This window comes from Mus pahari, chromosome 6 (assembly GCF_900095145.1).
Source record: "Mus pahari chromosome 6, PAHARI_EIJ_v1.1, whole genome shotgun sequence".
Lineage (NCBI taxonomy): Eukaryota > Metazoa > Chordata > Mammalia > Rodentia > Muridae > Mus > Mus pahari.
Window position 1 is genome coordinate 35604897 of NC_034595.1, and position 13576 is coordinate 35618472.

Below are 13576 nucleotides of genomic sequence, written 5' to 3' on the forward strand. Positions count from 1 at the left end.
AAAAAAAAAAAAGAAAGAAAGAAAAAGAAAATTTTTATATCCTAATAAAGTACTTTTCATTTCCCTCTAAAATACACTATACATTAAATTTTTACATTTATTTACTTGTTTGTGGTGTGTGTGTGTGTGTGAATCAGAGGTCAACTTGGAGGGAGTTCGTTCTCTCTTGCCATCCATGGTGCTCTGGGGGAGCAGTCTTAGACGGTCAGGCTTGGCAGCAAGTATGCTGACCTGCTGAGCCATCCTGTGGGCCCAGACTTGCTCATAGGTGACAAGTGTTTCTTGTGGACTAGTTGCAAAGTTTAGAAGTTCTTGCTTACCCTTGGAGGGTGAGGAGGCAACCCTGGAGGAAGTTCCGTATGGACAGGTCCTAGATGGCTAGGGTGCTTTAGTGACCTCTTATTTTACAGGGTAGACGATCACACACATGCTAGGCAAGTGCTGTTTACTAAGCTCTGTCTGCATTTCCATTTTAGACTAAGGTAGTTGTAGATTTGGCTGTGGTTTAAGAGAATCAAACAGGATTTGTGTACTTACTGGGTTATGAGAGGAAAAATTATGCCAAAGGTATTTTTTAATGTTAACCACTAATAGTTTATAATTAATAATGCTCGTATATGAGTATGTGTTTACACACGTGCACATGATTTCCATAGCATGTGTGTACTGGCCAAAGAACAACTTGCAAGAATTGTTTTTTTCGACTGTAGGGTTCAAAATCAGGTCATCAGACTTGGTAGCAAGCACCTTTACCTGCTGAGCTGTCTGGCATACCTGGTTTTCCTCTCCCTCTTTCTCTCCCCTCCACTCTCTGCCTGCCTGCCTATCTATCTATCTATCTATCTATCTATCTATCTATCTATCTATCTATCTATCTATCGATACAGGATTTTATACTCTAAACTAGGCTGGCTTAGATCTTACCATGAAGCCCGCTGGTCTTGAACTTATGACAAGTCTTTTACTGCATTCTCCTGTGTTTCAAGATTACAAGTATGTGCAACAGACCCTGCCATCAATGTTAAAGATTTTGACTTGAACAAATAGATGACTGGCGTTTCCATTCACTGAATGGGAGCAGTTAAGTTTGGCATGCCTGTTAAATGTCTGGGTAGAGAGATCAGGCAGCCCCTTGAGTAGAAGTGCCTGGGTTTTTGGGAATTTTACTGTAAGGATATAGAGATGCAACACAAGTTTTATTTGGAGTTTCTCAAATGCTGTAGTCCATAGATCTTTGCATTTCTATAATTTCTCCCAAGAGTCATTTATTGATTTCTAGTATGGTAATAAAATGCAAGAGGAAATGGTGTCCCACTCTGCATACTCGCCTCTGACTTAAGTCTGTGCATTTCTTTCCTTTTCTGTTTAGTTCTTTGTCTCACCTCTGGTTTAGGTTTCTTCTCCAGAGGATGACTCTCCAGTGTGTGTGTGTGCATGTGTGTACAAGTACACACCAGTTAGGAAGGGACAGTTGTTTGTGGTAGGGTGGATGCATAGAGCTCTAACTTTCCATATTGTTGATTAAGTTTTGAGATTTAATTTGCATATGGTAAATGTACCCATTTGAAGCGTACAAGTTACTGGTTGACAGTATTCACAGCACTGTGCAGTCATCACAGTCAACTGTGCAGGGTTTTCACTACCTCAGGGACAAACTTGATCCTCATTAGACAACACTGTTCCATTTCTCAATCCTTGGGGCATAAGCAACTATTAATCCTCTTCCTTTCTTTCTCTAGATACTTCATGCGTGTGCAGTTTGCAATATTTGGTCTTTGTGATTGACTTTTTCACCTAGCATTATGTGTGCAGTGTTTAGCCATGCTATAGCTTATATCATTATTCTGTTTCTTCTTATGACTGAATCTTATTTCTTTATACATAGCTTGTTGTATATGTTAGTTGATGGATATTTGTTATTTTCACATTTTTGCTAATAGTAACAATGTTGTAATAAACATTTGTGTCTAAGTTTTATGAGGCTCTATTACCAGTTATCTTGAGTGCTGCCTTAGTTTGTGTTTTATTGCTGAAAAGAGACACCATGACCACAATTTGTATAAAGGAAAACATTTAATTGGGGCTGGCCAACAGTTTCAGAGGTTCAGTTAATTATCATGGAGAGGAGTGTGGCAGCCTGCAGGCAAACATGGTGCCGGAGAAGGAGCTGTGTACTGGCTGGTTTTGTGACAACTTGACACAGCTGGAGTTATCACAGAGAAAGGAGCTTCAGTTGGGGAAATGCCTCCATGAGATCCAGTTGTAAGGCATTTTCTCAATTAGCGATCAAGGGGGGAGGGCCCCTTGTAGGTGGTGCCATCTCTGGGCTGGTAGTCTTGGGTTCTATAAGAGAGCAGGCTGAGCAAGCCAGGGGAAACAAGCCAGTAAGTAACATCCCTCCATGGCTTCTGCATCAGCTCCTGCTTCCTGACTTGCTTGAGTTCCAGTCCTGCATCCTTTGGTGATGAACAGCAGTATGGAAATATAAGCTGAATAAACCCTTTCCTCCCCAACTTGCCTCTTGGTCATGATGTTTGTGCAGGAATAGAAACCCTGACTAAAACAAGCTGAAAGTTCTACATCTTGATCCACAGACAGCAGATGACAAACTCCTCCAACAAGGTCCATACCTTCTATAGCAAGGCCACATCATCATCATCATCATCATCTTCTTCTTCTTCTTCTTCTTCTTCTTCTTCTTCTTCTTCTTCTTCTTCTTCTTCTTCTTCTTCTTCTTCTTCTTCTTCTTCTTCTTCTTCTTCTTCTTCTTCTTCTTCTTCTTCTTCTTGCAATACAATGACTTTTTTTTTAAAAACATTTTTTTAATTGAATATTTTATTTGTTTCCATTTCAAATGTTATCCCCTTTCCCAGTTTCCCACTCCCACCTCACCGCCCTAGCATTTCTCTACACTGGGGCATCAAGCCTTCACAAGACCAAGGGCCTCCCCTCCCACTGATGCCAGATGAGGCCCCTTCAGCTCTTTCAGTCCTTCTCCTAATTCCTTCATGGGGTCCCTATGTTCAGACTGATGGTTGGCTGTGAGCATCCACATCTGTATCTGTCAGGATCTGGCAGAGCCTCTCAGGAGACAGCTGTATCAGGCTCCTGTCAGCAAGCACTTCTTGACATCAGCAATAATGTCTGGGTTTGGTGTCTGCATGTGGGATGGATCCCTAGGTGGGGCAGTCTCTGGATGGCCTTGCCTTCAGTCTCTGCTCCACTCTTTGTCCCTGTATTTCCTTTAGACAGGAGCAGTTCTGGGTTAATATTTTGGAGATGGCTCCATCCCTCAACCGGGGAGCCATGCCTAACCTCTGAATATGGTCTTGATAGGTTCTTCATCACCTTTGTTGGGTATTTCAGCTAGTGTCATCCCCAAGGGGTCCTGGGAGGCTCTTGCTTTCTTGGCATCTGGGACTTTCTGGTTGCTATCCCCAGTTCCCCATTGCTACACACCTCTGTTCAAATTCTTGACCCTTTGTACATCTCCTTCCTCCCATACCTGATTCTGCCTCCCTTTCCACCTTCCCATCCTCTCTTCCTCCCAAGTCCCTCCCACCCTGTACTTCCCTTGATTATATTGTTCTCCCTTCTAAGTAGGACTGACGCATCCATTTTTTGGTTTTCCTTCCTCTTGCAGGTCAATGAGTTGTATCGTGGGTATTTCATGCTCTTTGCCTAATATCCAGTAATCAGTGAGTACATTCCATGTGTGTTCTTTTGTTACTGAGTTACCTCACAGGATGATATTTTCTAGATCCATTCATTTGCCTGTGAATTTTGTGAAGTCATTATTTTTAATAGCTGAGTAGTACTCCATCATGTAAATGCACCACATTTTTGTATCCGTTCTGCTGTTGAGGGACATCTGGGTTGTTTCCAGCTCCTAGCTATTATAGATATGGCTTCTATGAACATAATTGAGCATCATCCTTGTTATACTTTGGAACATCTTCTGGATTTATGCCTACGAGTGGTATAGCTGGGTCCTCAGATAGTACTGTGTCCAACTTTCTGAAGAAGTGCCCGACTACTTTCCAGAGTGGTTGTACCAGCTTGCAATCTCACCGACAATGGAGGAGTGTTCCTCTTTCTCCACATCCTTGCCAGCATCTGCTGTCACCTGAGTTTTTGATCTTAGCCATTCTGACTGGTGTGAGGTGGAGTCTCAGGGTCATTTTGATTTGCATTTCCTCGATGACTAAGGATGTTGAACATTCCTTTGGGTGCTTCTCGGCCCTTTGAGTTTCCTCAGTTAAGAATTCTCTGTTTAGCTCTCGTCCCCATATTTTGATAGTGTTATTTAGTTCTCTGGAGTCCACCTTCTTGAGATCTTCTTTGTATATATTGGATAGTAGCCCTCTATTCGATGTAGGATTGGTAAAGATCCTGTATGTAACAAAATGCTGGGTCCTGTTTACACATCCAGTCTGTTAGTCTGTGTCTTTTTATTAGGGAATTGATTCCATTGATTTTAAGAGGTATTAAGGAATAGTGATTGTTACTTCTTGTTATTTTTTTTAAATAAATAAATAAATAAATGAATAAATAAATAATTTATTTATTTTCTGAGACAGGGTTTTTCTGTATAGCCCTAGCTGTCCTGGAACGACAGCACCAGAAATGTCAAGCTCTTTCCTTTTCTGAGTTCTGTGTCTGTCACTTCTGTGGCCCACTTACCTCATACTCCATTTTCTTTGGCCTTTAAACAGGGACTCCAAAAAAAAAAAAAAAAAAAAAAAGTGATTCCCCTAGGGAGCTGCTTGGCTTTAAACACTGAGTGTAGCAGTGTTGCCTTCTGCCTCCCCAGTGTGTAGATGGCCATTATTACCCAGCTCCTATGTTTAAACCAATCCAAAAAATTGCTTTTATGATATACATGCATTCTTTTGGATCTCTTTATCTTAAGAATTCTAGCTAGGGCTGGTGAGGTGGCTCAGGTGGGTAAGAGCACCCGACTGCTCTTCCGAAGGTCCGGAGTTCAAATCCCAGCAACCACATGGTGGTTCATAACCATCCTTAACAAGATCTGATGCCCTCTTCTGGAGTGTCTGAAGACAGCTATAGTGTTCTTACATATAATAAATAAATAAATCTTTAAAAAAAAAAAAAGAATTCTAGCTAATAACACCAGTACATGTGTGTGGTGGTTTGAATATGCTTGGCCCATGGGAAGTGGCACTATTAGACTGTGTGGCCTTGCTGGAGTAGATGTAGCCTTGGAGGAAGTGTGTTACTGTGGGGGTGGGCTTTGAGGTCTCAGTGCTTAAGCTACTCCTAGTGGCTGCCTGCAGAACAGCTTCCTTCCGGCTCCCCGAGGTTCGAAATGTAGAACTCTCAGCTCCTTCTCCAGCACCATGTCTGCCTGCGTGCTGCCATGCTTCCTGCTACGACTGTAATGGACTGAACCTCTGAAACTGTAAGCCAGCCCCAACTAAATGTTTTCCTGTATAAGAGTTTCCTTGGTCATGGTGTCTCTTCACAGCAATGAGACATCGTGGTAACTTCCTGCTGCGTACTGTTCCGTACTCCGAACAATAGTGCATTAGCTGATGAGTTTCCCTACAACTTCACCAGGCTTTAAGATGATAAACACCAGTTAGTGTAAAGTGCTGCTTCATGTACTGCGAGGTCAAATATCACGCCATGTACTTATTGGTCATTTCTGTATCATTTTTTGGAGAAATATGTCTAGTCCCATTTTCCAGTTTTAGAGTGAATTATTTGTACCATTCTAATAAAAGATGTGTTTAATGGAGAAACTGGGTGTGGAATATCTGGGAATTCTCTGTGGTAATGTGAAGCATGAACTTTGCAAAGATATAATTACATACTTACCAAAAGTAGAGTAATTTTTATATGGTTAAAGCATGTATTTTAAAAAAATCAGTATAGTATAAGAGAAGATGCTACTTTCAATAAAAAGGAATCAGGTTCTATTCTAAATAATACTTTAAAGTTGTTTTTTTTACTTGTGTTCAATATCTTTTCTGGATAATAAAGGCTATATAATGATATTTTTATGATTTTAAAACACTACGTGGTTTTATATAGCTTGTTGAAAAGGCTGATAATAGAGTTTCAGGATAGCCAAGGCTATACAGAGAAATTCTGTCTTGAAAAACAAAACAGAGTAAAGCACACAAACAAACAGCCAGGTATAATGGTCAGTGCTTTGGGTGTTAGAATAAAGCCACTTGGAAGCCACTCCAGGGTCTGTCAAAGTCTGGGGTGACCTTTACTGTGCAGCTGTGAAGCAGTGTTAGACAGTAGTGGGCTTCTTTGTGGTGTTCACTTAATCAATCAATTTAATACTTAAAATTATTTATTTTTATGTGCATGACCATGCACACCACATGCATGCCTGTTACTCTTAGAGGTCAAAAGTGGGTCTTAGCTCCCCTGGAATTGGAGTTACTGATGTTTGTCACACGTGGGTTCTGAGTCCTTTGTGGGAGCCACAAGTGCTTTCAACCGCTGAGCCATCTCTCCAGACTTACCTTTATTGGTGTTTGTACATGCGTGTGCCATGCGGTATGTATAGAGGTCAGATGCCAACTTGTAAGATTTGGTCTTTCTTTCTTTCGACTGTGTGTGTTCTGGGCTTAAACATAGGGCATTATTCTTGGCAGCAAGAGCCTTTACCTATTAAGTTCTTACTAACCCTGTTGCTAGTTTTTTTTCTTTTCAGAAAGGGTTTCTCTGTGTAGCCCTGGCTGTCCTGGAATTCACTCTGTAGAGCAGGCTGGCTTCAAACTCAGACATTTACCTGCCTCTGCCTCCCAAGTGCTGGGATTCAAGGTGTGTGTTGCTAATTTTAAGCAAGTCAATTTTGACTTACTGGAGAAAGAGTTTAATATCTAAACTTTAAGATGTGTCTATGGGTAATTCCATATTGATTTTTTTTTTCTCTGTAAAGTATTTAGCTGCTCTGGTATCTATTGACTTATGCTAAAGGTCTAAAATTATTTCAGGCAAATTTTATTTTTTTTTAAATTATTGAAAATTTTATGTATGTATAATTTTGTGTATGTATATATGGATTTCATGTATGTATGCCTGGGTATTTGCTTTCATGTATATTTATGTACCATATATGTGCCTGGTACCTGCAGAGGCCACAAGAGGGCCTCAGATTCCCAGGAACTGAAGTCACAGACTATTGTGAGCTGCCACACAGATACTAGGGATTGAACCCAGGTCTTCTAGAAGAGCAGCCAGCTAATTTTAGACTGATATGTGGTTATTCTTAGTTATGTGGTATAGGTTTTTATTCCTATAATAAAATACATAACTGAAGTCACTGTAGGGAGGGGCTATTTATTTGGGGTTAGGGTTTGGGGTATAGTTCACCACGGCAGGGGGAGCAGTCAGGAAGCATAGGGCTTCTCCAGACCCACTTCAAGGCGTTCTCTTGAAGCTTCCCCAGCCTCGCAGGGCAGTGTGGTCATCTGGGAACAACTTGTTTCTTTTTTCCCTTTATTCATTTCCATGGTGTGTGTATGTGTGTATGTGTGTACCTGAACTCGCCACAGTGTGCATATGAGATCCAGAAAGGAAGTGCAGGAGACAGCTCTTCCCTCCCACCATGTGGGTTCCGGGGATTGGTCTCCAGTCACGTGACCTGGTGGCATCTTTACCTATGGACCCATCTCTCTTACCCCCCCAGTTGTCATTTTTATTCCATTTATGAAAAGTGGATCAGGTGTCATCTGCTTATCTGTTATTTTTTACATTTAGATACCTTTAAGTTTTGTTTTATTTTGAAATGAATATATTTAGCTGTGTGCCTCAATGGTGACATAATGAACAAGAAATTAAATTTCTAGAGAACATGGTTTGCTACTTTTATGTTCAATTTTGTAGACCATTACCAAGAATTCTAGCTTCTTTGATAATTATAAGTGATATTTTAATAGAATTATAGCAAAATATCTAATGATGAAGAAGTTTTCTAATATTTTAATTTAACAAAAACATTTTTGATATCAACAATACCCAGTTAAAGCTTCTAATATAATGGATATTTAGCCTAGTGAATGGTTTAAATTTTGGTGAATCTTTTAAGTTAAATTAATTAATTTTTTGTGACCATTTTCTAATAGTTATGTTGTATGAAGGAGCTTTCTTATGTGCCTGGGCAAAAAAGTATTTATGTACACATTTATATACATAACAGAATATTTTTGTAAAATGTTATACCATTGCACGGCTTTGTCATTGTAGTATGGATCGATGGTTTCTTAGATTAAAAAAAACAAACTCCCTGTTCAATTTTACAAATGTGGTGCTAGATACTGTTGAACCAAGGGAAAAATGAGCCGGAAAAAGGAATATCTGTGGCTTTTGTAAACCTCGTTGTAATAAGGAGAGTTTATTATCGTGGGAAATAAATCTTAACTCAATAAAAAAGAGACAAGAGAAGATGCAAACCCAATTCTGAGAGGACAGAAGGGACTCTTGAAGATTGCAGAGGAGGGAGGCTGCCTGCAAATGAATGCTGAATTGCTTCTGTCAGTCACGTCCTGCAGGAGCAAAGCACAGGGGCGTAGCCTTAGTGACTAAATGCCTGCCCCTCTGGAGGGGAGAGGGAAGGGAGAGTGTCCTTGTCCTCGCACCCATCTCATCTCCTTAAGCCTTCCTGCATCTGCCGTCAGCGCGAACATGCTGATTGCCAGGTATAAAGAGGCAAATGACAAAGGACTTGACGTATGGCATATTCGTAAGTATACATTTAAACTCAATACGTCATGTTCCTAATGGATTCTGACAATGCATTAAAGTTTTGTAAAATACTGTATTTGATGAAGAAAAGGTAAAGACAATTGAATATTCTAATGACACTTATTTATCTGTTTACTATTTATTTATGTCTGTCTGTGTGTCCTCACGTGTGTGTGTGTGTGTGTGTGTGTGTGTGCGCGCGCGCGCGTGCGCGTGCATGTGCCTGCCCCATGGTGTACGTGTGGAGCAGAGGACAGTGACAGTAGTTTATTCCCTCCCTCTACTCTAGGGTCCTGAGATCAAAGTTAGTTCCTTAGGCTTGGCGGCAAATGTAACAGCAGTTTAAAAAGAAGTTAAATTAGTAGTACCACACTAAGTAGAAAGTTGTGATCTGCAAATTTTATCCATAGTATTCCCATTTTTGTTTTCTGATTTTCTGTTACTAATACCTAATTGCAGTGGAACTTTTCTTCACTGAACTGTTTTATAAGGTGAGTAAATCTACTTTGTTATTCCTTGCTGAGTAAGAAAATTGGTATCTTATTAAGTGTTTTATTGAGTTACATTTATGTTGGTCTGTGTGTATGTTTATGTGTGCTTGTGTGTGTGGCACATGTGGAGATCAGAGGACTTTTAAGAGTTAGTTCTACTATGTGGATTTAAATTTAGGTGATCAGGCTTGGAGGCAAGCATCCTTACCTGCTGAACCGTCTTGTCAGAGAGATGCAGCAGTGTAAGTGCTTGCGGCCTGTATCGGTTGGGGACATAGGGGACCTGAGTTTGATCCCCTGGACCCATGGAAAAAAGCTGGGCATGGAGGCATGCACTTTTAATCTTAGCATGAGGGAGGCAGAGGCAGGTAAAGCTCTTGGCTCACTGTCTGTGTGGGGTTTCTGCAAACACCAGGGCCAACAAAATAACAAGCTGCATGAGGAAAAAGGAAATCCCGTCCAGCAAGACTTAGCTTGTGTTGGTTCAGTCTTCCAGAGTCTGACACTGGGCAGTTTATTTTAGACATATTTAAGTTCAGCACAACTTTGGATATAAGTTTCCAGGTGATGATATCACAATAAAGCTGAAGGCCTGACTATATTGTAATTCTTTTGAAAACTACACATGATCTCTTCCATAAGAATGGGTTTTATAACTTAAGAGCCTAGGGAGGATCTGGTGTGGTTTGTTCATTATAGAAATCACCAAGCTATAAAATACATGTGACATCTCCCCTAAGGATGGAGTCCATTGACTAAAATAACAGTGCTTAAGATAAAGATCTAGTGAGGAAGTGTGTGTGTATGTGTGTGTGTGTGTGTGTGTGTGTGTAAACATAATAGTCTGGGGGATTCAGGTATGGCCTGGGCATGTCTCCAGGCTATCAACTATATCTGTGCCCAGTTTTCCCAGCAGAAAATGTAGGACCCCCATTTTCAGGGACCCCCCGAAGTCACGGGAGTCAGGATTTCCCAAGAAACACGAGAGGCCTTCTTGTTGTAAAAGCATGAGGTAGTTTAATGGCGGAGCTCAGGGCCAGCCCATACCTCACGCAGGAGGCAGAGGTGTCGACCTGAAAGCTAGGGGTTTTTATAGGGGGAGGGGGAGGGGCTAGCAAGAATTGGCGCGGTTACCCGTGATTGGCTCATTTAAACGTACACATTTGCAGGATGGTATGTGCAAAGGCAGGAATGCTAGGAGACCTGAGGGGTGGGTCAGCGGAACATTTGGTTCAGTCCCAGGAATGTTCCAACAATGGCCTGCCTGGGCGTGCCCAGGCTTGTCTCACTGTGCTCTCCGCCTCAGGCTTCCAAGCTTACAAACAACTATTTCTCTGGACATAAGTTGCATGAATCCCAGGCCTTAAATTTCATTTCTCTACAAAAACAGGTATACATCCCAGGGTCAGGTACACCCCAGGGTCAGGGTCAGGGTCAGGGTCAGGGTCAGGGTCAGGGTCAGGGTCAAGGACTTAACCCTGCATGTTTAATATTCCTGGATTTTCTAATGCTTATTTGTAATCATAGGGGCCTCATGCCTGCTACAACTGTCCAGCCAGCAGCTTATTTGTTGGATACCAAGCCAATAAGAGACCCTGTCTTAAAAAAGAGGGACAGAAACCAGGCAGTGGTGCTGCACATCTTTAATTCCAGCACTGGGAGACAGAGGTAGATGGATCTGTGAGTTTCAGATCAGCCTGGTCTACATTGGTAACTCTAGGACAGCCAGTGCTACACAGAGACACCCTGTCTTGAAAAAAACCAAAGACACACACACACCCACCCACCCCTACCCCCACCCCCACCCCCACCCCTGAGGAACAATGGTCAGAGTTGACCTTTGGCCTTCACATGTCTATATGCATACATGTGTACCTTTGCACACGTGTATGTACCTCCCATGAAAACACACATACACACACACATGCACATGCCTGTGTGCACACACTAAGTGCTAGAGAGATAGATAATTCAGTCATTGAAATACTTGCTGTGCAAACATGAGAAACTGAGTTTCAGCCCCAGAACCCACATAACAAGCCAGATGTGACTGTCTTCATGCACACTTGTTATAAACCACAGACAGAAACAGGTAGATTCTTGGGGCTTAAGGGCCAAGCAGCTTAACAGAATTGGCAAGCCATAGGTTCCAGTGAGAGACTCTGTTTCAGCAAACAAGGTGGATGGCTCCCAAGGAGTGGCACCAAAGATTATCCCCTGGCCTCTATATGTGTTCACATGTTCACATGTGTACTTGCATATACATGCATGTATGCCTCCATATACACACCATCACACACAAATATGCATGTATATGCACACGCATATATATGCATATATACACACAGACACACAGACACAGACACACACACACACGTACAAAAGAGTTCACATTAACGGTCAGAGTAAACAATACTGTCTAAGATAATTGATTTGGACAAGGATAATAAAGAACTCAAAGATTTTCTTAGTTGTGACCCCTCAGTATATGACTCTGGCTAAATAGTTATGGTGCTTCTATCTTTAATATACATGGGTATGTTGACTCTTGGGAGCTATTTTTTTATAGTAAAAATAATTCGGAGGCCTTTTACATCTTTCATTTGTAAGTAATTTTTGTATGTGCATACATGTGTGTGTGTACTGTAGCACATGTATGGAGGTCAGAGGACAACATTTTGGGATAAGCTCTTACTTCCAAACGGGTCTTACTCAGGGCATCATGTTTGATGGCGAGCACCTTTACCTCCTGCGCCTTCTCACCAGCCTGAGGACTTCAGTTTACTGGCTCAAAGTTTAGCTGGCTGTGGTGTTGCATGCTTTTGATAGCAACACTCAGGAGGTAGAGGCGGGCGAATCTCTGTTACTGTAAGGGTAGCCTGGTTTACACAGTGAGTTCAAGGGCAGACAGGGCTATACAGAGAAACCTTACTTACCTCAAAAACAAAACAAAAAACAGGATAGAAAGGCTTAAAGTTTAGTGTCTGTTTTTTCTCCTCCAGGTGTGGGATAATAGTATTGTGGTTAAATGTTAATGAATGTATAATAAATTAGCCTTTAAAATATAACAAAATAAAGTGATTATTGAACAGTCATTATAGAATTAGTCAGTTTGTGACGATTAATCACAAGCTCAGAATCAGCTTTACAAGATGGATTTTTAACACATTGGTTACATAAAAAGTTGTTCAATAATAGGAGTTAGCAGATGATGAAATCTGGAAAAATGATCATTGCTTTCCACTTACATGATTTGTTGCTATTCCACAGCAAGCTACGAACGACTAGGACATGGTCCCATGTGGGCCACGTGAGCAGTGGCTAAGTGACAGGTATTTGAGCGAGCGTTCTGCTCCAGTCTTCTTGCTGTTTATTTAGTAAGATTTATATTATTTAGTGTACAGAAAGTTTTCCTCAACTATCTCCTTTTAGTTCACATATAGCCTCCTAAGCTAAATGCATTGTATTCGAGGAGAAAAGAGCATAGTGGCCTCGGCTCTCCTGTTCAGGCTTTGAGCACTCACTGGCAAGTACTTTCATAACTGCGATAGACCTTTTGGAATCCATTCAAGCGGCAGGGTAGGGACAGATGTAGTGTGGAGAACAGCTGGGTGAGTCTGCTTAGTTATGGTGCTGAATTGGATTGGCAGCTCAGGCCTGGCTTGTGGTAAGTAATGCACTCCGAGGCTGGGTAGGAGACAGCCTTCTTGACATTGTATTTGAAGGATGAAAACTCACTTCCTTAAGGGTAAAAGGTTATCTGATTGTGCCTAATATGATTTAGTGATATGCAAGTAAGATAAAAAGAGCTCTATTGACCCATAGCATTTCCCAGGCTAAAAGTCTCTCAGCTAGTATATTGTGATAAAGGACCTGTCAATCATCAGATGAAAAGCAAAGTATGTATTGTAGGAGGAATTATATACTTGAGCTGGCAAAATGGCTCCACAAGTAAAGGCATCTACTGCTAAGCCTGGTGACCTGAGTTAGAGTCCTAGAGCCCACATGGTGGAAGGAGAGAACTGACAGCTGTCTCTTGACCTCTACATATTCATACCACCCCAATAATTAAATGTTAAAAAAGCAAAGAACCGTGTTTGGTTTTATGTGATTACAGAAGCCCATTGTTTTCAGCGTTAGTAAAAGGATACATTATATTATAACATTTTGTTGCTGGCTAAGCTATGTATAGATAACTAACTTATATGTAGTTAAATTTAAGACTTTGGATTGAATTTGAACTTTAATCAGAATTATGTTATACTTTGTGCCACTAATGCTGTGATTGTTAGAATTAAATATCAGAGACTTGTTTTATCATTCTTTGTTATTACAGGATGTGTGTGTGTGTGTGTGTG

At 41.1% G+C, this 13576-nt stretch overlaps 1 protein-coding gene and 1 pseudogene across 3 annotated transcripts in view; both read left to right on the plus strand.

The window, feature by feature from the left end:
• Ccdc171 (coiled-coil domain containing 171) overlaps positions 1 to 13576 on the plus strand; it is a 317157-nt gene that overhangs the window by 40142 nt on the left and 263439 nt on the right. The window lies entirely within an intron of this gene.
• Positions 8668 to 13576, plus strand: part of LOC110323174 — a 6299-nt pseudogene continuing 1390 nt past the window's right edge.